The following is a 26,237-nucleotide window of genomic DNA, read 5'->3' on the forward strand; positions in this document are numbered from 1 at the left end:
GTAATGCCATACAACCATCTCATCCTCTGTCATCCCCTTCTTCTTGCACCTTCAATCTTTCCCAGCATCAGGGTCTTTTCAAACGAGTCAGTTCTCCGCATCAGTTGGCCAAAGTATTGGAGTTTCAGCTTCAGCATAGTTTGTAATCTAATATTACTTTATCTTGCTGTTCAAATTGCTCTCCCTCTGGCTGAGGAAGCTCTTTCGGTTGACTGCATTTCTTTGACATTCCCCATCAACGAAGATCTTTTTCATCCCCCTTCTTGAGCATTTTCTAACTTTTAAGCCTCAAGCTTATTCAATACACCACTAACCTCCCATGACAAGCACTTTGTCCGTCTTTCCTCACTGGAATTCCGAGTCTTTGCGGGTAATATCTTGGCGGTGCGTTAGCCCACATAGCGTCCTCATCGCCTGTGTGGACGCTGGGTTGGTACTGAATGAATGAATGAATGAATGAACGAACGAACGAACCGGACTGGTGTTTAAAAGCTCACTGGAAAGGGGTGAATTCGAGTGAGTTCTGGGAAGAAGATACTCAGCCTCGGGGTGACTCGCAGGCTCCCTGCCGGCCGCCTACAGGGTAGGGACAGGTGCAGCGTCGGCGACAGTCACCCCCGCACTGAGGACCGCGCGGGAAACACACGGCACGGCCTGCAAACGTCACCAGCGCAGGGGGATCCCCGGGGAAAGTCCAGCGCCTTTGAGCCACCCCGGCCCCCCGGCTTCCAGGGGGGCCTCCAAGGAAGAGGAGGCTAGGGAACGCGGTGAAGTGCCCCGGGCGGCACACTTCGCGGCTGGTCCTCGTCGCCCCCGCGCAGAGCATCCGGGGCGCACGCGAGTGAGAGGAGGCTGGGGCGGGTCGGCCAGGCTGCCCGGGGTCGGGAAAGCACAGGCTCCAGGCGGGGAGGGGCGGGGCGGGGAGCCTGCGCCGTCGCCCGGGGGCGGGGCCCGGTCCCCAGCTGTGGGTGCTTCCGACGCCCCGGGGGCCGGGCGGGCGCCCAGATGCTGCGGCGGCGGCGCGGAGCTCGGGCGGCCCGGGAGGAGCCGCGGGAGGAGCCGCGGGAGGCGCCGGGAGCCCATCCACCGGGAGTCGAGCCGCAGGTTTCCACCCCCGCTGGGACGCGCGCCCACTGGAGACGGCTCCTTGGGTCTCCCGCGCTGTCCCGTTCCTGGTTCGTGTTTCTCTACCTGGGGCTCTTTTTCTCTTTCAGGAGAGGCTGAGCGCTGTAGGCGTGCGGCCGCAGGGGTACTCGCTCGCTCGGGGACACGAGGGATGCCTTCGGGGAGGGGGCACCTCGGGTCCCTCGCCTCCTGTTCACATCGGGGGACGCGGCCTTTGGGTCTCTTAATTCTGAGAGGAGTGATTGTTTTTTCCACCTAATGGACAAGGTCTGCGCATTTAGGGCTTCTTAGAAATTATTTCACTGACACCTGTTGGTACTTTATACGGCACCCACCCAAGACTGCTTTTGTTTTTTCAGTCGAAAGTCTGAAGTTTGGGGGGATTGTGTTTGTTTTTTGAATTAGAAGGGCCATGACTTCGATCACCTCTTCACTTCCTATTAGGTAGCACTTTCTGACCAGCTTGGCAGTATGACTTAGGAGCCAAGAAATACAGAGAAGTCGTACCGCCTTGAAATAGTTCCTTCCCAGCCCACAGAAGACTTTTTTATCTTCTTCTTCTTCTTTTTAGTAGAATGGAGACAAGAGATAGTTGCAGCGCCTAGGTGCTCCACACTGTCCAGAGAGGGAATTCTAGGCTTGGCTCGCAGTGCTCACGATCTGTATTACTTCCGGTGGTTCTCACGCATTTGTTGAAGCCGTTTCTCAGCAAAGGGAGGAGTTGTTATTTCGGGTATCCAAAAATGAGTCACAGAGCTGCTCTCTTACATGTGAGACTTTGTTAATGAACTTTTGAAAAGTGAGGTTTGCTCTGGCTGTATTTAAAATAAGATTAAGATGTGAAATGCAGGCGCTGATAAACTGGAACTGGTTGTATAGGAAGTAATAGTTTAAAGTTTTGTTTCCAAGAGCGCCTGGGTGGTACAGAATACCAGCTAGACTCACCAGGCTGATGTAAGATAACCATTAAAATCATGTGCTTTGCCACAGAGGCCCCAAGAGAAATTTAATTTCGTTATTCAATAACTGGTTTGTTACTGCTTTCGCTGGGATGGTGTGGTGGAAACATGTCATGTTACATAGTGATTGTATGTCACACTGAATCGAAATCTTCTGGACAGTTTGTCTTTATAAATTAGTGCCATGTAAAAAATTGTGAAGATGGTGGAGCTGAGAAATTAAAATGTTCAAGCTGATAAGTCCTATTGCAGCTGGATAGAGACGCAGTAGAGATGTGGATAACATCACTGTTGGAGTTGAGTTTAATTCAGACCAGCAAACAGTTATTGGGTGCCTTCTCTGTGCCAGTCTCTTTATCGAGCTCTGGTTATATAATTGATAATAAGACAGGATCTTGCTGACAAGAACCCTAAGGACCAGTGTAGAAGACTGGCAAATACCCTAGAAAATCCAGTAGAAGGAGATGAGTGCAATGACAGATCTGTGCCCACAGTTGAGCCTCTGTCCCAATATGACTGAAGTTCCTGCAGCTCTAGGATTCTGAATGAAGTGGATCATCATTGCTGGAAGAATGATGAGGGTTTGAGCTTAATCATCTACTTGTCTTTGTAGGCAGCCTGTTGAGCTCATTCGGTCAGTGTTTCATTCAGTAAGTGATTTTAAAATATATTAATTAGAAAGGCATGGTTTTTAGAGATTTTTAAAAAATTAACCACATTTCAAATTATCTAGTAACCATGTAAAAATAAGTCCAACCTGTTCTTACCCCTAGATAACCACAGACATTTTAAAGTGACTAATCAATGGCAATGGCACCCCACTCCAGTATTCTTGCCTGGAAAATCCCATGGACAGAGGAGCCTGGTGGGCTGCAGTCCATGGGGTCACTAAGAGTCAGACACGACTTAACTTTCATTTTCACTTTTCACTTTCATGCATTGGAGAAGGGAATGACAACCCACTCCAGTGTTCTTGCCTGGAGAATCCCAGGGACAGGGGAACCTGGTGGGCTGCCGTCTATGGGGTCGCACAGAGTCGGACACGACTGAAGCGACTTAGCAGCAACATTACAACACCATATTGAAACAACTTTCTGATCATTGTTTTTACAGTTCAGATCAGTCTCTTCTAACACGTTATAGCTGTATAACTCAACATGAGTAAATCCATTGTTGGGACTGAAATCTGCTGAAGTGCTTTTTGGACCTAATACCAAAATAGATCCAGTTTTTCCAATTCCGTAAGATATCCACCAAGTAAGGGAAACAGTGCTAAATTTTACACAAATTTTTCTTAATTTCCATACTTTATTTCTCTTTCAAGAGCCTCAAAATTAATGTTGAGTGTGATCTTCATCATTGTACTTGAATTTGGCATAGGCTTTGTCATGATAAGTTTTAGGGAGTAGGCATCAATTAAATAATGAAGCTTAATGTAAGAGCAGGATTAGTCATCCAATGGAGGGATAGATGACCCAGCAGAAGGATCAGCCTGTTCAGGGTGGACACTGGCTGGGGAGAGGGCTGGACAGACAGACTGGATCAGATCACATAGGCCCATATGTTATGTAAGAGGTTTGAGTTTATCCTATAAAGGACTTTAATCATGTGAATGATATTATCAGATTCATCTGTGTTTGGAAAAGCCAACTTTGACTCAAGATAGAGAATAGGTTGGATGAGCATGGCACTGGCCTTTGGGTGACATGGAGGACATTGTTGTAATATTCAAGATGAGAAATTAAAGAAGCCTTGAGTCAAGCAGTGACAGTGAGGAACAGAAAAGAGGGAAGGAGCTGAGAAGTGTTTAGTAGGTGGAATCTGGCCCAGAACCCAGAAGTGGCAGTGAGAGAGAGGGAGGGGGTTGGGATGACTCCCACATTTCTAGTTAATGACTAAGATAGGAAGATAAATAGAAGAGTAGGCTTGGTTTCAAGGATAATGAGGACCACGTACAGGGTTTGGCATATAGTCAGTACTCATAAAACACTTTTGAAGGAATACTAATAACAGCTAACGTTTATTGAGTACATATTAAGTTCTCGGCACTATTCTAGGCTCATTATGTGAATCAAGTCTTTTGCTCCTTACTGCAATCCTCTGAGATAGGTACTGTTGTTAACTACTTTTGACTGGTGCAGAAAGTGCAATGTTAGTAATTGTCAGAGCCAGGCGTTGATCCTGAGCGTCTTTGACTCCAGAACTTGCTTGTATTCTTTTTTCGTTTTTTATGTTTAGAATGTTTCCTGACATAACTAAATATTAACAGTCTATTACTGAGTTATAAACTGTATGAATAGCATGCTCTTAACTCTAAAAAAATGTTCATATGTACACGTACATTTATGAAGCAGTTTAGAAAGCTATACATCAAAACACAGAGCTTGCTTGTATACTTTTTGTTTGTTTGGGTTTTGTTTTGTTTTGTTTTACTTGCTTGTGTTCTTACCACTCTGCTCTGATAGGCCGTCTCTATGAATGAATGAGTGATGTTTTGGACACTGTGGCAAACTCAGATTGGAGTCATTCTCCTGATTCTGACAATCCTCCCGCAGCGAGGAATAGCCCAGTACAGGAGATGGCTCCCAGGGGTCCCATTGTGCTGCTGCACCTCTGCCCTTCCCCTTACCCCAAGAAGTACCTGGTTGGGATCTTCCTGACCCAGGGATCAAATTCGAATCTCCTATGGCTCCTGCATTGGCAGGCAGATTCTTGCCACAGAGCCACCTGGGAAGCTGCTTGTGTTTCATAGATGCTCGATGTTTTATAGCTAAGATCTGTAGTATGCCTCCTATGGGGAAGCAGAAAGACTGGCCAGGGGATATACATCTACTGAGCAGGGTCTGATAGTAGAAGATTTACTAACAGATGCAGGCAGGTCCATAACAGCTCCAGATCTTACAGTCTTGGTTTATCATCTGTATTCTGAGGGCTATTTTGCTTTGGTTTTACCCCAAACCAGGTAATTACCAAACTCTCCTGCTTCTAATTTTCAGAATCTTGGTAAGTTGGGGCTGGTGCCCGTGTTTCCCATTTTCTTGATTTAAGCTGGGCAAAATGATTCAAGTTTCCTGGGTTTGGACTGTCATTTTTATTTACAGGTCCATTCCTTTGGTCCTGATAAATATATTTTTCACTATCAAACCCCGAAATCTGACCCCAACTCTTCACTATTCTCATCGGCTCATGATTCACTCTCTTTTGGCTTAAAACAATTCTCTGATTTTTATCCAGCAAGCAAGGTCTAATTCTTTTTTCCCTCAGCAGCCTCTCCTTTGGACCATATAAAGGTTATAGACACTGAATTAATGTAGTACCTAAATGAATCAACAAACTCACTTAAGTTTGAAATTATAAAATGCTCAAATATCTAACACTTGAAGTTTTGAAATGTTTTCTCCACACATGAACAAAATGTTTCATTCAGCGTTTCTTTAGATTTACCAGGAAATCTCGATATTTATAGTTTTCCATTATATGAAACTGACATAAAGCCTTCTGAGATAATCCAGTCCACGTGTTTACCCCTTGGTCTAAATTCCTATATGTCTGCCTGTTACTCATTCAGTGTTCAGAGAACAAGAAAGGGAAGGGTTTTGGTTAATATTTCATGTGGGTTTGTCTGGCCTCCTCAGTTCCACTGTGGTTTCCCTGAGTGCAGAGAATTGCCAGAGTTAAGGGCTCTTGTAGGTTTCTCAGCCTCCTCTGAGTTCTGACTATTCTGTGACTTGCTGACTATGAAACCATCTGTCAGAGTAAGTTTGCTGGTCACTCCTTCTGAGTTTTTGAATACCAGACACTATTTGTGTATCTCACTCAAGTTCTTTGTAAAACTCAATAATTTGATTATTTTTAGTAGGAAGAAGTTTTAGGATTGGTAATTTTCATTTATCTTTCTTGAGCTAATTGAATGTTTTCAGTTAGTTTATATACTTTTTTTCTTTCTGGTGGATACAGTATCAAGGTAATTTAGAAAGTACAAAGTTGCTTAGTAAAGTGTTCCCCATTTTGTATACCCAATTGTTTCACTTATTTCTCTATTCAAAGATACACGACATTTCATGCTCTTGCATAACTTGTTGGGTAATAGTGTAAATTCTGACTTTCTAGAGTAGTGGAAATGGCTCAATTGCTATCTTCACATAGAAAAAGAGGGAACAAGGATTGTTCTCAGTTTTGTTTCAGAGTTGCATCAATGCATGTCTCATTCCTGGTTTTGCTTTTAATTTTGTTATGTGCCTGCGTGACATAACACACAGATTGGTGACACAAATCTATTGATTTGAGATAAAGTCAAGCACAGTGTGTACGCGGAATTCTATAATATTAGTAGATATCCCCCTTCTTTTTCCCCTCTTCCCTGATTATTACATGGCTAAACCAACATATGGACTTCCCTCGTGGCTCAGATGCTAAAGCATCTGCCTACAATGCGGGAGACCTGGGTTCAATCCCTGGGTCAGGAAGATCCTCTGGAGAAAGAAATAGCAACCCACTCCAGTACATTTGCCTGGAAAATCCCATGGATGGAGGAATGTAGTATGCTACAGTCCATGGGGTCGCAAAGAGTCAGACACAACTGAGCGACTTCACTTCACTTCACTTCAAACTAACATACAGTGATGTCAGTTGACAGGATTATACAGTTCTTCGTTCCTTACAAAGTAATCTCATAGATATTTGCCCTTTTAATTCTCATAAAACTCTGGCAAGACAGATATGACAAGTATTATTATTTTCTGTATTTTAATTATGTAGATGAGGAAGGAGACTACGGGAGAGATTAAATGACCTCCCAGCATTACCTGAGAAGTAAGGTGCAGGCCCAGTGCACCATGCTGTCATTACTCGACTAAAAGAGGCAAGTTTCCTGGGAACAGACTCTTGAGATTTGCATATGAGAAACTTATTGGGAGGTACTCTGAGAGAGGACTTGGCAGGCGGACAGGAGAGCAGGAATGTGCAGATGAAAGAAAGAACTGCAGTGCAGGAACAAGGGTGGTCTTCACAGTGGGGAAACTTGGAGGCGGGATGGCCCTTCAGAATTGTTATGCCATCTTGAAGCATGGGGGCTGGTCATTGTATCCCTGGCATCAACTCATCATTGGATGTGGGCTGTATCCAGGCAGAAACGTGTAATCTTGGGCCAAGCAACTCCCTTTATTTAGTCAAAGGCACTTGCTGGAGCTATGAACCTTCTACAGTCAACATTCCTGGCAGCTGGAGGAGCAAGGGCCTTGGTCCTGAAGGGGATATGAGCATCCCATCAACCACTGCATTTCTCTGAAAGGCAGCGTTCTCCTCCATGAGGGCTTTGCCATGTCCTTCTGAGCCAGACTTGCCCTGCCAAGTGGAGCCCAGAAAGCTGGGGTTTGTCCAAGATCCTGGAGGATATAGAAGAGCTCATCAGAGATCAAGAAGATAGTAGTCTTTTTTTTTTTTTTTTTTTAAGATAGTAGTCTTAATCTTGGAAAGATTATGAGCAGAAGAGCCAGGTGAGGATCGACCAGGATGAGTGGAGAAGGGTGCATCACAGAGAAGGCTAACCAAACACACAGGCTGTTCAGACAACGAGCAGAAGAGCTGGTCTTTCCTGTAATTCAAGACTTTACTGTATTTGAATTAGTACTTACTAATTCAAGTATTGACCACCTGATGTGAAGAGCTGACTCATTGGAAAAGACCCTGAAGGTAGAAAAGACTGAAGGCAGGAGAAGGGGGACAGCAGAGGATGAGATGGTTCGATGGCATCACGGATTCAATGGACATGAGTTTGAGCAAACTCCAGATGGTGAAGGAGAAGAGAGTGGTATGCTGCCGTCCTTGAGATCACAAAGAGTCAGATACCAGTTAGCGACTGAACAATGACAGCAACAAGGCTTTACCATTGTTAAATGGTAAGCAGTTTTATTAGGCTCTATTTATTAGGCTGCTTGGTGGGCTACAGTCCATGGGGTTGCAAAGAGTTGGACACAACTGAATGACTAAGCACAGTACTTTTATTAGGCTACACTGGGCTACATTTTCTCTCTCTTCTCTCCCTCCTCCCCGCTCCCTTTTTTAAAAGCCTTTGAAAGGCCCCAAATCAGTCCAGTGAATCTCAGTGTGTAGCCTGTAGATTATAAGATCTGAATTGCCTGGGATATTTTAAAACATGCCCCACAAACAAGCAACAAAAAGAAAACAGAAAAGGAAGTCCAGGTTTACATTCAAGATCTACTAAAGTAGGATCTTTACTAGTGGAAACCATGAATTAACATTTTCAACCCATTTTCCACAGATGGTTTTGATCTGTACTATAGTTCAAGTACCACTGCCTGGAACTCTTATGCCCTTGATAGTGACTGAGTCTATTGGGATTTTTCAGATTAGCGAAAAGTCACAGGAACTGTGGCGCAGAGGAGCACCTGAGCCTTAATCCCAGCAGGATGGATTTAGTGATATTCGCTCTTTGTCCTTTATAGCATATTCCTGGCTTGGTCACCGGAGAGCCTGGCCCAAATTTCCTGGCTGGCTTCCAGCTGGGATTGCTTGAGAGAGGAGTTTCTGGCTTGACCTTTTACTGTCTTGATAACTGGGGGAGAGATACCAAATTCCTGGAATAGTTGTAGATAAAAAGGTTGGGGGTCGGGAGAGAATCAGTGAATTTATAGGAATCAGTCATTTCTAGGAGAATAAGGAGGTTCCAGAAAATCTTATGCCAGATAAAACTTTGAGGTGCTGTCTTAAAGCTTTAAATGACCATCTAATAGAATGAGACAGATTGCTATGATAGGAAAATATATTACCTGATTCATTGAAATAGGGAATAATTATTTCCCTGGTGGCTCAGATGGTAAAGAATCCACCTGCAATGTGGGAGACCTGGGTTTGACCCCTGGGTTGGGAAGATCCCCTGGAGGAGGGAATGGCAACCCACTCCAGTATTCTTGCCTGGAGAATCCCCATAGACTGAGGAGCCTGTCATGCTGTAGTCCATGAGGTCTCAAGGAGTTGGACACAACTGAGTGACTAAGCACAGCACAGCACATTTTTCTTCAAAGGGAAAAGCACTGATTTTGAGTCAGGTTATTGTGGGAAATATCAGTCACCTAAAGAGTAGTCTGATAAACTCCTAGCAAATTTTGATACATTGTGTTCACTCTTGCAGCACCAAATTGCTCTAGTTCCTATACCTGCAATGGTCTGGGTTGTCTCTGCCTGCTCCCTTCCCCTTTTCCTTCCTCAGCAAACTCCTGATAAGCCATTTAGAAGCATCCAGTTGAGTTCTCCATCTTCCAGTGAGTTCAGAAAGTACACCCATCTATCCCCCCATTGTTACATTTATTATTATCCTTCTACCAGCCTGTCCTCTTTTTTTTTTTTTTTTGGCTGCAACTTGAAGCATGGCATGTGGGATATTAGCTCCCCCACCAGGGATTGAACCCACTTCCCTGAATTGGAAGGGTCGAGTCATAACCACTGGACCACCAGGAAAGTCCCTTGTCTTCTTCATCTTAAAGATAAGGAGTGTCACTTCCTCTTTGCGTACAAGAGACCTAGCTTCATCAGAAATGGTTGAAAGAAATAACCAGTCTGGCAAGCATAGTTATTCAACAGATATTTACTGAGGCTCTTCTATGAGCTGGACCCTCGAGGGCACGTGGCAAACACAGTAAGTACAGCCCTTGACCCCATTGAGCTTATTGGCCAACAAACAAGATAAGCAATGAAACAATTAACAATAGAAAATGATGAATGTCAGGAAAGAGGAAGTATTATGGAGCCAGCAACCCAGCTTAGTCTTGGGTCAGAGGAAGTTTCCCATTCTTATGGAACACAGTTTATATGAAAAATAGAATCTGTGAGCCTGGCTCTGATTCTAAGACAAAGGACCTCTTTTTAAATAAAGGGAGATCTTTTGTTCTACCTAGTTCAAAATTGACCAATCCTTCACACGCATGTGTGTTTGTAAGCACACACACTGGCAAGAGAGAACAAGAAAGTGACTCCATTTTTTTTTTTTTTCTTTTTTGGCTGCATGGCATGTAGGGTCTTAGTTCCCTAACCAGGGATTGAACCTGCACCCCCTGCATTGGAAGTGTGAAGTCTTAACCAGTGGCCCACCAGGAAAGTCCTCAACTCCTTCATTTAATGAAGAAAATAGATAGCAAGGAACTGAGAAGAAAGTTTCTATCCATCTCTTTCAATGTGCCATTGCTAAAAGCTAATGTATAAATATTTTAATATATAATATACAGTAAAGGAATATAAACTTAAAGCTGACAGTCATGAGCTTATGTTACAGCTTTTTAAGGGTTAACTTTAAGAATCTGATGATTACAGCCTAAGAGGGTGTTGGACAGATTTGCCTTTGGATCTTGTTTTAGATCAAGGTTGAGGCACCTTTGCTCAGAGGTCAGTGTCTGCTCTGACTTCTCGTCTTTCCACTTCATTTTCTTGGCCCTGCTGTGGGAGGGCCTGGCACTGGTGTTGTAGCTCTGCCTGGCTTAGCAGCTCATGCTGAGTCCTTTTAGTCCTTTTATGGCCAGTTCTTGCTCTTTGATTATTTCTGTACGTGCTTATTTCTCACTATACATTTTAAAACTTAGTTGAGGGCAGCGATTGTGACTTCTTGATTTTTTAATCTCCTACATCTCTTCTACTGCAATTTATTTATGTCCAACAAAAGTCCGTCTAGTCAAAGCTATGGTTTTTCCAGTAATCATGTATGGATGTGAGAGTTGGACTATAAAGAAAGCTGAGTGCCAAAGAATAGATGCTTTTGAACTGTGGTGTTGGAGAAGACTCTTGTGGGTCCCTTGGACTGCAAGGAGATCCAACCAGTCAATCCTAAAGGAAATCAGTCCTGAATATTCATTGGAAGGACTGATGCTGAAGCTGAAACTCCAATACTTTGGCCACCTGATGGGAAGAACTGACTCATTTGAAAAGACCATGATACTGGGAAAGATGGAAAGCAGGAGAAGGGGGTGACAGAGGATGAGTTGGTTGGATGGCGTCACCGACTTGATGGACATGAGTGTGAGTAAGCTCTGGGAGTTGGTGATAGACAGGGAAGCCTGGCGTGCTGCTGTCCACGGGGTCACAAAGAGTCGGACATGACTGAGTGACTGAACTGAACTGAACTGAACTGAACTGATTACATTAAATAAATATAGTATTTGAATTAAGAGTCCTTGGGTTGAGAAAGTAACCAGATTGCTTCTCTACTAAGAATCTATTTCCCGTTTAACCAGATATCACAAAGCAAATATGTGCACATTTAACCTATGAATGTCTGCTTTACTAAGAATACCATCCACTGGGGAATTCCCTGTTGGTCCAGTGGTTAGGACTTGGGCACTTTCACTGACAAAGCCAGATTCAATCTCTGGTCAGGAAACTAAGATCCCACAAGCCTCATGGTGTGACCAAAAAAAAAAAAAAAAGAATCCGTTTGGCTGATTTCAGGGAAGGGAGGGTTAAGTCATCATAGAACAACGTTTACTAGATGTAGGTGGAAGTGTAGAATGCTCCGCTGTGTCTCACTTCAGTCAACTTAAACATATCTGCACTGTCCACCATCTAGCATCTCAAGACAACATTGACACTAAAAAAGTGGAATTAAAGACTAGAGTGAGAGTTAAAATATAACTCAGATTTGAAGTGTGATTTTAAATGAATGGACAAGTGATGTCCTTTGATGACCTTAAGCCATGTTTTCTCATCTTTCTGCCCATGCTTGGCATATTCCTTAGTATTGCAAATGTAATTTATGTTCTAATTTTTTTCTTGCTTCTACTATAAATATTGTATTGATATACAGGGAGTACATGAACGATGAGGAAATCATTGCATCAGTTCTTATACTTTCTATTTTTCATACTTCAAGCTTGGTTTATTGCTGAGTGTAGGTGGGTGACAAGTTTAACCACGGTGAATCCAATTGAATACTTTTGTTAATTAGTTCAGCTTTTATATTTTCATTGAGAGTTTTTTTCAGTGAGAAATTTCCATGAGATTTTTAAACTATATTTAACTTAAAAAATATTTATTTATGGCTGTGTCAGGTCTCAGTTGCAGCATGAGGGATCTTTCGTTGCGGCCTGTGAGCTCCGGAGTTCGAGGTAGTTGCCCCAAGGCATGTGGGATTTTAGTTCCCAGACCTTGGATCGAACCCATGTCCCCTGCATTACAAGGAACTTTCTTAATCACTGGACCAGAAGGGAAGTCCCTAAATTTAATTTTTATTTTATATTGCAGTATAGCCAATGGACAATGTTGTGATAGTTTCAGATGGACAGCAAAGGGACTCAGCCATACATGTACGTGTATCCATTCTCCTCCAAATTCCCCTCCCATCCAGATTGCCACGTAATACTGGGCAGAGTTCCCTGTGATATACAGTAAGTCCTTGTTGGTTATCCATTTTAAATAAAGCAGTGTGTACATGTCCATCCCACACTTCCTAATTATCCCTTTCCTTCTGTTCTTCCTCCTGGCAACCATAAGCTAGTTCTCTGTGAGTCTGTTACTGTTTTGTAAACACGTTCATTTGTATCATTTCTTTTTGGATTCCACATAAAAGGGAATACTATATTGTGAGAAGAAAAACTTCTTTCAGTTCCTGCTGGTGAGCTGAAATATTTTTCTCTTTGGAAAATCTAGAACTCTTTAGAGGATGAAGCTTATTCCTGAAAGAGTGAAAATTATAGTAGTACCAACCCATCTGAAAAGATTAACAGTTGGTGGAAGAAAATTCCATGTAGTCAGCATTATTTTGTTTTTGTTTAATTTCTCAAGATATTAACTGCCCTTTGCTGAAACTGAGAGTGTGGACATTTTCTCCTGTTGACATCTAGACCCCTACACCTACCACTGGCAGCAGCATAAACACACAATAAACATTTTCAATTTTGTTCTTTCCATCTGGTAGCTAAGGCATCAATAAACCTTGTATTGTGTTTTTTCTCTCTTATCTGTTAGTCTAAAGTAGTATCTTATTTTTAATTTGTATTTATTTGCTAAAGAGCAGATCTTGTCATTTCATATTTTTATTGAGAATATTTTATTTCCTGTGATTGTCTTTTTATATGTTTTCCTCAGTATATTTTGTCATGTTATTTTCTTTCTGGTTAAGATTGTGTATTCATATAACATTGTATATCTATCTAATGTCTATTATATTTTGTGCAAATATTTTCTTCTGGTCTCTTGCTTTGATTTTTAACATTTATTATTATTTTTGTTGCACAGAATTTTCAAATTTTGTGTAGTCACATTTGGTTATCTTTTTCTTTGAGAGTTCCCCTACAACCTCCAGTCCAGTTATCATTATCCTAGAGTACTGATAAATACTCCATTTTATTTTCTATCAATGTTACTGTTATAGACATTTGCATTTTTAACTCTCTCATGTTTCTGAGGTATATTATGGGGTCTGTGATAAGGATTAGAGAGAAATAAATTCTTTTTTTTTTTTAAAAATTCTTGCCAGTCAGTTACATCATTCTAGTTGCTTAAATTCTTTCCTATTATTTTTCAGCGGCTGCTTCTTCATAAAGTAACATTTTATATATAATTGGTTTATTTCTCCTTGTTTTATTCATGTCCATTTATCTACTTTTCATGTTTGCAAAAGTATCACATCTTTGTGTGCTTATTCACTCAGTCGTGTCTGACTCTGTGACTCCATGAACAGCAGCCCACCAGGCTCCTCTGTCCATGGGATTCTCCAAGCAAGAATACTGGAGTGGGTTGCCATTTCCTTCTCCAGGGATCACACCTTGAATGATTGTCTTATAATAGGTGTTCATATCTGCGGGGCTTCCTTTGCTTCACCAGTGTTGTGTTCTTTCCAATATCTAAAAAAATTAACCATTTATTATTTGAGTCTTATTTTAGGATCACTTTCATTTTCAGATTTATTTTTTAACTCTGTCAGGAATTTTGGATTTAGTTCTGTCAAAATATTAACTTGAGGAGAGTTTCAGATTGCACTTATAACTGTGTCTAAGCATCAGTGCTATAGCAGAACCTGTAAAGAAATATTGACACGAGAAGGAAATGAGCAGACAAGACGGAGGGTTCCTAGAGAGCTCTGGTTTACCCCAAGCCAAACTCATAAATTCGTATCATTGCCCTTTGGATTGGTGTTGTGGATTTCTAGAAAGCCTTCTCTTTTCCTTCCTGCTTCTCCCTCCCTTCCTGCCCCATTTCCTTCTTCTTTCTGTCTCTTTCTCTCTCATTTTTAATTTCATCAGACTTACACGTAGATAATTAGAGTGAACTAGTTCCATAAAACGTTTAATAAAAAGAAAAGTGTAATGACAAAAAGGTCAATTTCACTTTGCCTTCCCGAAGGCAGCTACTTTCGACTATTTTTGCTGTTTCTTTTAGTATGTATATTCATGTCTCTAAATAACACACTTCTATTACTACTTCGTGATTGCTTTCTATTTTGTTTTAGGCGTGGCCTATTGACTTCTCTGTGTGGAAGATGGTATTTTAATTCACTTTCACACCTCTTTTCCATAGACATACACTCTTCCTGTCCCATTCTCCTAATTCCATTATACTTTGTTAGATCAGTATTCTATGATTATATTTTTATGATTATGAAAATGCCAATCACAGCTGAGCCATGATTACTTTCCTGTAACTACATATTTCTTTTTGCTTTTCTAGAAGTTAATTGTGTTTCTCTGCTGTTGCTGTTAGTTTTATTTACACTTACAACCTACTCAACCCCACATGGTCTAAATCTCCTCTCAAGATATTCTGACTCCTCAGAAATTCTATCAGTTTTCACCTTCCTGAAGAAATCTCTCTGGCTGCCTGCTCACCTCATCTAAACAGAGGATCCTTTCAGCCAGGTTCCTAGCCGTCATCTTTGTCTCTTTGCCATCATCCTGAGATGCCTTTGCCTCTCTCCTCTGTTTGAACTTGTTAAGAGTCTTTATTCTGTGTTATTTTTCTGCTTCATTTCTTTCTTTTGTTGGAACGTCTTCCTCAGCTTCTTCCTGAGAAGGAGAACAGGGGAGATAAAGTTTTTTTTTGAGACTTAGTGTCAATCTGAAAATGTCTTTATTCTACCTTCACCTTTGATTGCTGGTTTGACTAAAGTCTGAGTTAAAAATACGTCTTCCTCAAAAGTTAAAAGGTGTTGTTCTGTTAGTTTTAAATTGTTTTGACCCTTAATGCTTTTTAGGTGATCTATTTCTTTCTCTCTGGAATTCCTATTATTTGGAATTTGAACTTAAATGGTTGGACCCCTAAAGTCCCACCTATTCTGTTATTTTTTGCTTTTCTTTCTTTCTACTTTATCAAAAGGGTCTTCCATTCTCCTGCCTATAGGCTGCAGGTCAGTGTGCTGGACGGTAGGTGAAAGAAGATATTCACTTAAACATCTTCTCTTTAGGTGGGCATCTCTAACCCAGTCTCCGTTCAGATTCTAGCCTTGCTACCCTCCTGCCACAGTAGGATACACTCACCTCTTTTTTAAAAAATATTTTTATAAATGTTTTTATTTCTTTGGTTGTGCCGGGTCACAGCATGTGAGATCTTTTAGTTGCAGCATGCAAATTCTTAGTGTGGCATGTGGGATCTAGTTCCCTGACCAGGCCTCCTGCATTGGGAGTGTGATGTTTTACCCACTGAACCACCAGAGGAATTCCTACACTCACTTTTTAAGAAGGCTTCTCACCAAACATGTTTGTTATTACCCTACCACCACTGCCTCCTTTTCTGTCCTCAGCTTTCAGTTCTGGTTCCTAAGCCTTTGAGTGCTTGTTTATGGTGTAATCATTTCTTGGTCTTCTCCACTTTTTTTTTTTTAACTTTATTTTACTTTACAATACTGTATTGGTTTTGCCATACATTAGTCTTCTCCACTTTTTGCTTAGGATTTGACTTTCTTGAATCTGCTGAGTTAGTTACCATTGGCCCATTTACTTTACAAATTCTGACATTTTGTTGCTGCTTTCTTCTATCTTGTTCTTTATCTTGTTGGTGTATGCCTTTTCCAAAGTTCCTTCAGTGGAATTTTGGAAGGAAGAAAAAGTACTGTTCAATTTGTCATTTTGCTCAGAATATAGATCTTCTTTAAACACGCGCATGCGCGCGCCTGTGTGTGTGTGTGTGTGTGTGTGTGTGTGTGTGTGTGTGTGTGTGTGAGTCACTCAGTCGTATCCAACTCTCTGCTATCCCATGGACTATCTCCTGGAGTTTGCTCAGTTTCATGTCCATTGAGTCGGTGATGCTGTCTAACCATCTCATTCTCTGCTTCCCCTTCTTGTTTTGCCTTCAGTCTTTCCCAACAGCAAGGTCTTTTAAAATGAGTCACCTCTTCACCCAGGTGGCCAATGTATTGGAGCTTCAGCTTCAGCATCAGTCCTTCCAGTGAATATTCAGGGTTGATTTCCTTTTGGATTGACTGGTTTGATCTCCTTGCTGTCCAAGGGACTCTCAAGAGTCTTCTCCAGCACCCCAATTCAAAAGCATCAATTTTTTGGCTCTCAGCCTTCTTTATGGTTCAGCTATCACATCCATACATGACTACTGGAAAAACCACAGCTTTGACTATATCGACCTTTGTCAGCAAAGTGGTTTCTGCTTTTTAATACGCTAGCTAGGTTTGTCATAGCTTTCCTTCCAAGGAGCAAGCATCTTAATTTCATGCCGCAGTCATCATCTGCAGTGATTTTGGAGCTCCCAAAAATAAAGTCTGTCACTGTTTCCATTTTTTCCCCTTCTGTTTGCCATGAAGTAATGGGGCCAGATGCCATGACCTTAGTTTTCTTAATGTTGAATCCAGGGCATTAATATTCTGTCACCTGAGTTATAGGAATAATATAGAAACTGATATCAAAATAGTTGTTTGGTTTTATAGGATCATTTAAAATCACTTGGTCTATATGGGTTTCTTAGGGAATAGTACTTGAAGTACTTTGAATAAACTACCTCGTGAAATAAACTGATTATGGATGGAAAATGTGCAAAGCCATAACTCCTAATATCATGTTGTGGGTTTCCCAGGTGACGCTAGTGGTAAAGAACCCGTCTGGCAGTGCTGGAGACGGAAGAGACAAGAGTTTGATTCCTGGGTGGGGAAGATTCCCCTGGAGGAGGGCATGGCAACCCCCTCCAGTATTCTTGCCTGGAGAACCCTGTGGATAGAGGAGCCTGGAGGACTACAATGCATAGGGTCGCAAAGAGTTGGACATGACTGAAGCGACTGAGCACGCAATATCATGATTGTAAAAGACTTAAAATTTACAGAGTGCTTTTATATACATTTTAAACCTCATTTAATTATCAGAAAAAGAAACCTTTATAGGTAGTGTCATTACCATTGTAGCAATGGAGAAACTGACACTCAGAGGTCTGACATGTCTCCATCCACTTTATGCAGCTAGAGTTAGAAACAGGAAGGCCTCTGACACCCAGGGGAGCATTCATTCTCCCACACCTCATTTGTTTTCAGGACAAGGCAGTTAGCTGATGAGCTAGACTCTTCCGTGAATGCTCTTGGAAAGTAAAACAAACCCCTCCCCGACCAACAACAAAACCTGGTGGGGTGGAGTGGGGAATAGGGCTTATCTTTATAGACATTTATGAGGGAGGTATTTGGAGGATGTTTATTGAATTAAAATTGTTCATCTGTTCCTGAAAGAAAGCCTGGCCACTGACTTTATAAACACTGAATCCTGAAGATACCAGTCCTCAGTATCCCGCTTTGGGATTCTTGAACATTAAAGTAAAACACAAGGATTCTCTCATTCTTTTTTTTTTTTTTAATCAAGTCTTTATTGAATTTGTTAAAATACTGTTTCTGTTTTATGGTGTTTTGTTTTTTTTTTGCCACGAGGCATGTGAGATCTTATCCTCCCCACCAGGGATCAAACCTGTAACCCCTGTGTCGGAGAAGGTGAAGTGTTAGCCACTGAACCGCCAAGAAGTGCCCTCTCTTTTTAAAAAGAATTTCCTTTCCTTTTCTAGGTTGCTCCTTGGTGTTCCTTTTTTACCTGATATCACCTGCACAAAAATGTTGGTGGTGGAAAGTACAGTGGTCCCCTGGCAGGAATAAACCCCTAGAGAATTCTTGCAGTTTAGCAGAAAAATGTTCCAGAGTTTGTAATCAGGGTCAGTTCTTCTGGATACTGTTAAGTATTCACAGCCTTCTTGAATAGAAAAGAGTCAGGAAGACTAGGTATTCGGTTTTAATCATTGGTTATTGTATAGTTATTGCATATTGTTATTGTTGTTGTTCATTTGCTAAGTCGTATCCTACTTTTTGCAACCCCATGGACTGTAGCCCTCCAGGTTTCTCTGTCTATGAGGTTCTCCAGTCAAGAATACTGGAGTGGGTTGCCATTTCCTTCTCCAGGGGATCTTCCTGGACCAGGGCTTGAACTTGTGTCTCCTGCACTGGCAGGTGGATTCTTTATGGCTGAGCTACCAGGGAAGCCCTAGTTATTATATATAGTGGTATTAAATGATGAGACGTTTTTACTTTCTATGTAAAACAGTTCTGTATCATTGGATTATTTCTTCTTCATCTTTTCAAAGAGCAAGGGTTGCCTTCATAATCAGAGAAAAGGAGAGAGACTTTTGCAAAGAAAACCTTAAATAATCTGCTGACCCATGGGTATTAGAGTTCACTTACGATTATGATATGAGTAACAAAATGTTAGTAATAAACTGTTAGTGGTATACCAGGCAATGCACTATTTATACTGATAGTTACTGAATCTGCATTAGTTTTTGAGTGAATTAAACTCACAGAATAGATGATAATAGAGCACATATACAGAGTGCTTACTCTCTGCCGGACACTCTTCTAAGACCTTTTTTTTTTATTGGAAGATAATTACTTTACAATGTTGTATTGGTTTCTACCATACAGCAAGTGAATCAGCCATTAGTATATACATACCCCCGCCCTCTAGAGCCTCTCTCTCACCACCTCATCATCCCACCCCTCTAGGTCATCACAGAGTACCGGGCTGAGCTCCCTGTGTTACACAGCAACTTCCCACTAGCTGTTTATTTTACACATGATAGTGTGTATATGTCAATAGTGAAGTGAAGTCACTCAGTTGTGTCTGACTCTTTGTGACCCCATGGACTGTAGCCTGCCAGGCTCCGCCATTCTTTGGATTTTCCAGGCAAAAATACTGGAATGGGTTGCCATTTCCTTCTCCAGGGGATCTTCCTGACCCAGGGATTGAACTGGGGTCTCCTACGTTCCAGTCAGACTCCTTAACGTCTGAGCCACCAATGCTACTCTCTCAATTCATCCCACCCTCTCCTACCCAGCTTGGATTATCTCATTTAATTCACTTCCTCACCTTCTGCAGTTGGTATTTATACATGTGGAAGATAAGACAGAGAGGAGGTGAATATAAGGAAACGCGACATCAGCAGACATTTGAAAGCACTTATCTGGTAGGAATTGCCCTCTCTTACTGCCAGGAACCCTGAAACCAGAGAGGAAGCCCAGGCTACTCCCAGTGGCAGCAGAGTTCTCTCCCCAGGCTGAACACTTTGCCACACTCTTCCACTGCCCTGAGTGGGTATGGCATCCTAAGCAGATTCTACAACTGGGAAGCAGTATCCTGATTGCCTTAAACACGCTGAAAGACTAGTAAGGTCTTAATCCAGTGCTCCTTAGGAACCTGGTTCATGTCACACTAATTTTTATTCCTTTTAGTCAGCAAGAAAGGTCTCTGGTTCAGTCTTGGGTGACGAAGGATTGGAACATGGCAGGAGAACCATGTTTGGAGGCTGCATTTTGCCTACCTGGTGTTCTTTACTGATTTGGACAATAGACTGATGATACACTTAAGCGATCTACCTCCATTTCAAAGCTGGCTTTTCAAGTCCTCAGAACCTCTTATCAGACTGAAACTCAGCCAAAGTTAAAGCTGCCTAGCCTCTCTGTGCTGTCCTGCCCCCACTGCTCAACAACCTCGATTTAGCATACTGTGTTATCAAACAGCTCCTGCAGTCTTTCTTGTGGAGGCTGCTTGTGTGTGAGATAGTCTTTTTTTAGCATCATTTTTTTTCTCCTTACCATGCTTATGACCACAATCCTCAAAAGGAAAGGAAGGCTGTCCTCAGACTTGTTAAGAAACACATGCTCCTTTTATGTGTATGCTTTACATTTGAGTGTGTATACAGTATGAACAGGAAGTTGTAAATGTGGACTGTCAAAACCCAGGTGTGTGATTAGGCCATGATCATTGGGACAAGGATTTGGTACACATTTCTTATGTTTGTGTGTTTAAATTGTAGCAGTGAACTTTGGTTTAAGTGCAGCACCCTTTACTTTCAAAGAATTATGATTTATCCATGAGTCACATCATCCTCCTAGGTCCTCTTTAAGAAGAACACAAATTTGGGGGTATAGAGAAACCTAAAGAGGGGTGTATCAGTTAGCTCTGTCAGTATAACAAAATACTCCCAAATTACTATTGTTATTTCTCATCATTGTGAACTTTAAATGAGAGAGTCTACAATATGTAAAGCTTCGACAATAGTACCTGGCAGAAAGTAAATTCTGATTAGTTCTTCCAATGGGTTCACTTTGAGGTCAGTCAGACAGATGTAGGGGTGGGTCACCTGGGGGTGCTGGCCTCTCTCTGCATGTGGTCATTACCTTCTAGGAGGCTAGTCTGAGCTTCTTGACATGAGGCTCTGGTGTTCTTGGTAGTAACAGGGCGCAAGCCCCAGTTTGCTAGTGCTATTTAAGCATCTGCTTGCGTCACGTTTTCTATTGTCCTGTCTGTAAAAGTCTCATGGCCAAACCCAGATTGAAAGTGTAGGGAAATTGACACTGTTTTTTGTGGTTTTTTTTTTTTTTGGAGAATGATAATTTTCTGTTTTAATACAAATAATATAAGCATGTATACATACAAGTACATAGATTGCCAGCTTTGGGTGCCCCCTCACTAAAGAACTGTTGAAAACACTTTGCCAGACAGGTCCAGTTGATGTGTTGGCCTCTGCTTAGCACAGGCTGGTTCCTCTTCTTCCATGTGCTCTCTCGTTCTGTTGCACCTGCTCTTCTATGCAGACCCTATTTATTGTCAGGGCTGTGAGTTTCCTGGCCCTCTGCCCTCCCTGTGAGTTGTGACTGCTGAGAAGAAAGCCAATTACTCTCAGTGAAGCTTTACCTCACTCCCCCAGAATACCGAGGGTGATGAACTTTTATTAACAGGGTATGTCTTTGCCATCAACACCACTTCTTGATTAGGAGGTACTACAAAGAATTTGTGGCCTTTTTTTGTGTGTGTGTGCAATCAAATATAGTCTGCCTTTGGTAAAAATTACTCATATTTCTGCTATAAGAAAGATACATTCACTCTTACCATAGAATTTGAAGAAGCCTTATCGCATTAAGGCATCAGCCTTTGAAGTCCAGAGGCTTATCTGTGATCTGCATCACTTCTGGGTACAGAGGAGCCCCCTCAGATAACAGCACATCAGATATGGATCCTCTTGATCTAGTTGGATCAAGAGGATCTGGATCTGCCGATCTAGATGTGGATCTGATAACTAGATAACTTTTTACGATCATATATTGTATCTATATTGCATATAGATATGATACATACACAGTATATATGATAACATATGTTTTAGTTATCTATCAATAGTTATCATAGGTTTTACTTATTATCTCCTTATACACACCCAACACTGTTGGTGAAAAGGGAAAAGATAACCCCTCAAAACTACAGAAACAGACTACAGGCAGCACTCAGCAGTCCGCAGCAGCTCTCTGCAGGCCTGCGTGGTTAGGTGCCCGCATTCCGGGGCTAGTGGAGGTTCCTGATTAGGACCCAGTTCTCTTCCCTGGGAATGGTTCACTTGTGTCTCTCTACTGCCCTCGGCTCTATCCTCTGAAACATTCTTCCTTTTTCCATAAGAAATGGCTTCTGTTTGCTTCTAAATAATTTCTGTGGCCTCATTCTTGTAAAAACCCAAGCATCTAGCGGCCTCTTTTCCTTTGAATGATCTCTGTCTCCTTTAGATCATATTTTTGTGCTTGTCAGTGCAGGCGTGCATGCCAAGTCGCTTCAGTTGTGTCCAACTCTGTGTGACACTATGGCCCATAGCCCACCAGGCTCCTCTGTCCATGGGATTCTCCAGGCAAGAATACTGGATTGGGTTGCCATGCCCTCCTCCAGGGGATCTTCCCGACCCACCTTTTCTTATATTTCCTGCATTGGCTGGCAGGTTCTTTACCACCAGCGCCACCTAGGAAGCCCATGCTTGTCTATAAAACTCGCTTAAAAACTTTGAGGATTTCCTTAAATCCCAGAGAGTCCATGCCCCTAAAATCCACAGCCATAGTTTTTTGTGTGTGTGTGTGTTTTTTTCCCAAGTCAGACAGACCTCCCTTGACTCTGGGCTGAGCGTCAGACTGCTATGAGACAGTGCCTCTAGGAGTCGCAGAGCCCCTCTTGTCCAGCTGAGAAGGGCTACAAGGCATCATGTTAAATTTTACAAAAGTCTTCTCCCAGAGGCCATTTCTTGCTCTAAGAAGCTTGTCTTCCAGCTGAAGAGACTGGAGATATAAAAGATTTTCTTTTCCAATATCATGAGTTCTGGTTCTTCTCTATTTTCTCAAAATCATGCTTATTAACTGGATAAATCATTTTGCAGCCCATCCATCCTTTGCAGAACTTTATATGCAGCTATAAACGCTCAATGAATGCTTCCAAGCTTCTGCCTGGAGAACTTGGCAGCTAGATTCAGAATTCATTGTGTGCATTTTCTGTCCTTTATGCTGCTGCAGGCCTCACTTTTACCAGTTGTTTTGCTGCTAAAGAATGTGGGTTGCCTTTTTGCCTTACAGCTAGAAGTGGCCATGGAACAACAGACTGGTTCCAAATAGGAAAAGGAGTACGTCAAGGCTGTATATTGTCACCCTGCTTATTTAACTTATATGCAGAGTACATCATGAGAAACACTGGGCTGGAAGAAGCACAAGCTGGAATCAAGATTGCCGGGAGAAATATCAATAACCTCAGATATGCAGATGACACCACCCTTATGGCAGAAAGTGAAGAGGAACTAAAGAGCCTCTGATGAAAGTGAAAGAAGAGAGTGAAAAAGTTGGCTTAAAGCTCAACATTCAGACCACTAAGATCATGACATCTGGTCCCATCACTTCATGGCAAATAGATGGGGAAACAGTGGAAACAGCGTCAGACTTTATTTTTGGGGGCTCCAAAATCACGGCAGATGGTGCTTGCAGCCATGAAATTAAGAGACGCTTCCTCCTTGGAAGGAAAGTTATGACCAACCTAGACAGCATATTCAAAAGCAGAGACATTACTTTGCCAACAAATGTGCGTCTAGTCAAGGCTATGGTTTCTCCAGTGGTCATGTATGGATGTGAGAGTTGGACTATAAAGAAAGCTGAGCGCCAAAGAATTGATGCTTTTGAACTATGGTGTTGGAAAAGACTCTTGAGAGTCCCTTGGACTGCAAGGAGATCCAACCAGTCCATCCTAAAGGAGATCACTCCTGGGTGTTCATTGGAAGGACTGATGTTGAAGCTGAAACTCCAATGCTTTGGCCACCTGATGCAAAGAGCTGACTCATTGGAAAAGACCCTGATGCTGGGAGGGATTAGGGGCAGGAGGAGAAGGGGATGACAGAGGATGAGATGGCTGGATGGCATCACTGACTCGATGGACATGGGTTTGGGTGGACTCCCGGAGTTGGTGATGGACAGGGAGGCCTGGCGTGCTGCAGTTCATGGGGTCGCAAAGAGTTGGACATGACTGAGTGACTGGACTGAACTGAACTGAACTATACAGTGTCCTCATCACTATCCAGCCTCCACTAAGAGTTTGCCTGCCATTTTCCTGGTTTTTGCTAATAGCTACCTCTATGCTTTTTACCTACTGTTTGCTCCCAAACCTGATGCTGAATGTTTTAAGCATGTCATGGCAACATGCTGCTTGTAGGTAACAATTTCTCTATCAGTTAGTTTTTGTGGCTTAAGAAACTGCTACAGATCTTAATGGCTTAAGCAGCAATGGGCTTCCCTGGTGGCTCAGAGGGTAAAGTGTCTGCCTGCAATGAAGGAGCCCCCGGGTTCCATCCTTGGGTTAGGAAGATCCCCTGGAGAAGGAAATGGCAACCCACTCTAATACTCTTGCCTGGAAAATCCCATGGACAGAGAAGCCTGGGAGGCTATAGTCCACGGGTCGCAAAGAGCTGGACACGACTGAGCGACTTCACTTTCACTTTTAAGCTGTAACAATTAATTATTTCTTACAGTTCTATCAGTTGGCTCATCGGTTTTCTATTGGTTGTCTCCTGGCTCATTTGTGTAGCTGCAGTCAGTTTTTGGATTAGCTGGGGGCTAGGTTCAGCCAGGATTACTAAGACTCCTGGGTCTTATTCTGTAGGCGAGTCGGGGCTTTTTCATGTTTGATATCAGGGTCCCCAGTAACAAGCTCTTCTGCAGATGTGCTTTTCAAGCCTCTGCTTGCATTGTATTTACTACTGTCTCATTAGCCAGAGCAAGTTCCAGTCTCATGGCCACATTCCAAATTCAAGAAGTTGAGAAGCAGTCTATACTTCTTGATTAGAGAACATGCAAAGAATGTGTAGTAAAATTTTTTCAACCTTCCACAAGAGTATGTCCGTATTTGGGAGGGGAAAATAGGCCCTATAGGAAGTCAGGTCAAGAAAGTAGATTATTAATCGATGGTCAATCACATCATGGCAATAACCTAACAATTTGATGCTTTCATAATTATTATGAATCTTGTTGATGGGTTATATATCAGTTGTCCAGTACAAAGGCAGGCTCACACTGGACACTCAGTTTGCCACAGGCACTAGCTTTTCCTTCCTTGCTATGCTTAGGTTTGACCCTAGAGGGCTGCTGACCCTCTCATAGCTTTCATTGTTAAATGCTTGATTTTTATGTAATTTCTTGGCCTGATACAAGCTGTGTGGGAAGTGAGAGGAATGTCAGTAGCAGTATAGGGAAGTAACTGAGATGAAGTCTGACGTGGTAACCGTGCAGAAAGAGAAACATTTTAAAACAAAAGGGCATCATTACACAATTCAGGGATTTTAGTCATGATAATCTGAGTCACCAATAAATTGTATTCAGTTCTCTCTCTTTAAGGAAGCAGTGAAATATATCATTGCAGTTTAGAAGAGCATCACTGACTTGATGGACATGAGTTTGAGTAACTCTGGTAGTTGGGATGGACAGGGAAGCCTGGTGTGCTATAGTCCATGGGGTTGCAAAGAATCAGATATGACTGAGTGACTGAACTGAACTTCCAACAAAAAAGGAGTGATATTTTTCACATTTGAAGGAAGAAACTTCAGTTAGGTAAAAGTCGCTTACACAAAAAACCTCATGCACTGATGATGTTGAATAACTGAGATTTTTCTGCATTTGGGTAAAAAATGTCAGCCAAGGGACTTCCTTGCTTCCACTTGCAGGGAGCACGGGTTCAATCCCTGGTTTGTGGGCTCCTCCCCCCAAAAAGTCAGCCAAAATAATAATTTGTTTCCTTGGAGAATTAAAGAGGAAGAACCAGCCAACAGTATTAGGATCAATGGTTAAGAGGAAGAGGGACAGAAAAAGAAATGTAAAGGTTTTGTGGGTTTGTCCTTAACTAGTATTATGAATTGAAATAAGTGGGATAAGTGAAAGCCGCCCAGTCATGTCTGACTCTTTGTGACCCCATGGACTATACAGTCCATGGAATTCCCCAGGCCAGAATACTGGAGTGGGTAGCCTTTCCCTTCTCTAGGGGATTTTCCCAACCCAGGGATCGAACCCAGGTCTCCCACATTGTTCATGGATTATTTACCGGCTGAGCCACAAGGAAAGCCCAAGAATATTGGAGTGGGTAGCCCATCCCCTCTCCAGGGGATCTTCCCAACCCAGGAATTGAACTGGGGTCTCCTGCATTGCAGGTGGATTCTTTACCAACTGAGCTATCAGGAAGCCCTGTGAATTGGAATAGAAAAGATCATTAATAATTCTGGAAACACTATTGATGTCTCTTTTATAAAAAAAATTTTAAAAAAATTTTAGCCATACCACGTGTAGTATGTAGGATCTTAGTTCCTCGACTAAGGATTGAACCTACATCCCTTGCATCGGAAGCATTAACC

At 42.2% G+C, this 26,237-nt stretch overlaps 1 protein-coding gene across 1 annotated transcript in view; it reads left to right on the forward strand.

Moving 5' to 3' along the window:
- Positions 988 to 26,237, forward strand: part of STX11 (syntaxin 11) — a 36,631-nt gene continuing 11,381 nt past the window's right edge. The window contains exon 1 of the mRNA XM_018053298.1: positions 988 to 1,175. The gene's annotated coding sequence lies outside the window, so the exon portion shown is untranslated. The remainder of the gene's footprint in view (positions 1,176 to 26,237) is intronic.

This window comes from Capra hircus, chromosome 9 (assembly GCF_001704415.2).
Source record: "Capra hircus breed San Clemente chromosome 9, ASM170441v1, whole genome shotgun sequence".
Lineage (NCBI taxonomy): Eukaryota > Metazoa > Chordata > Mammalia > Artiodactyla > Bovidae > Capra > Capra hircus.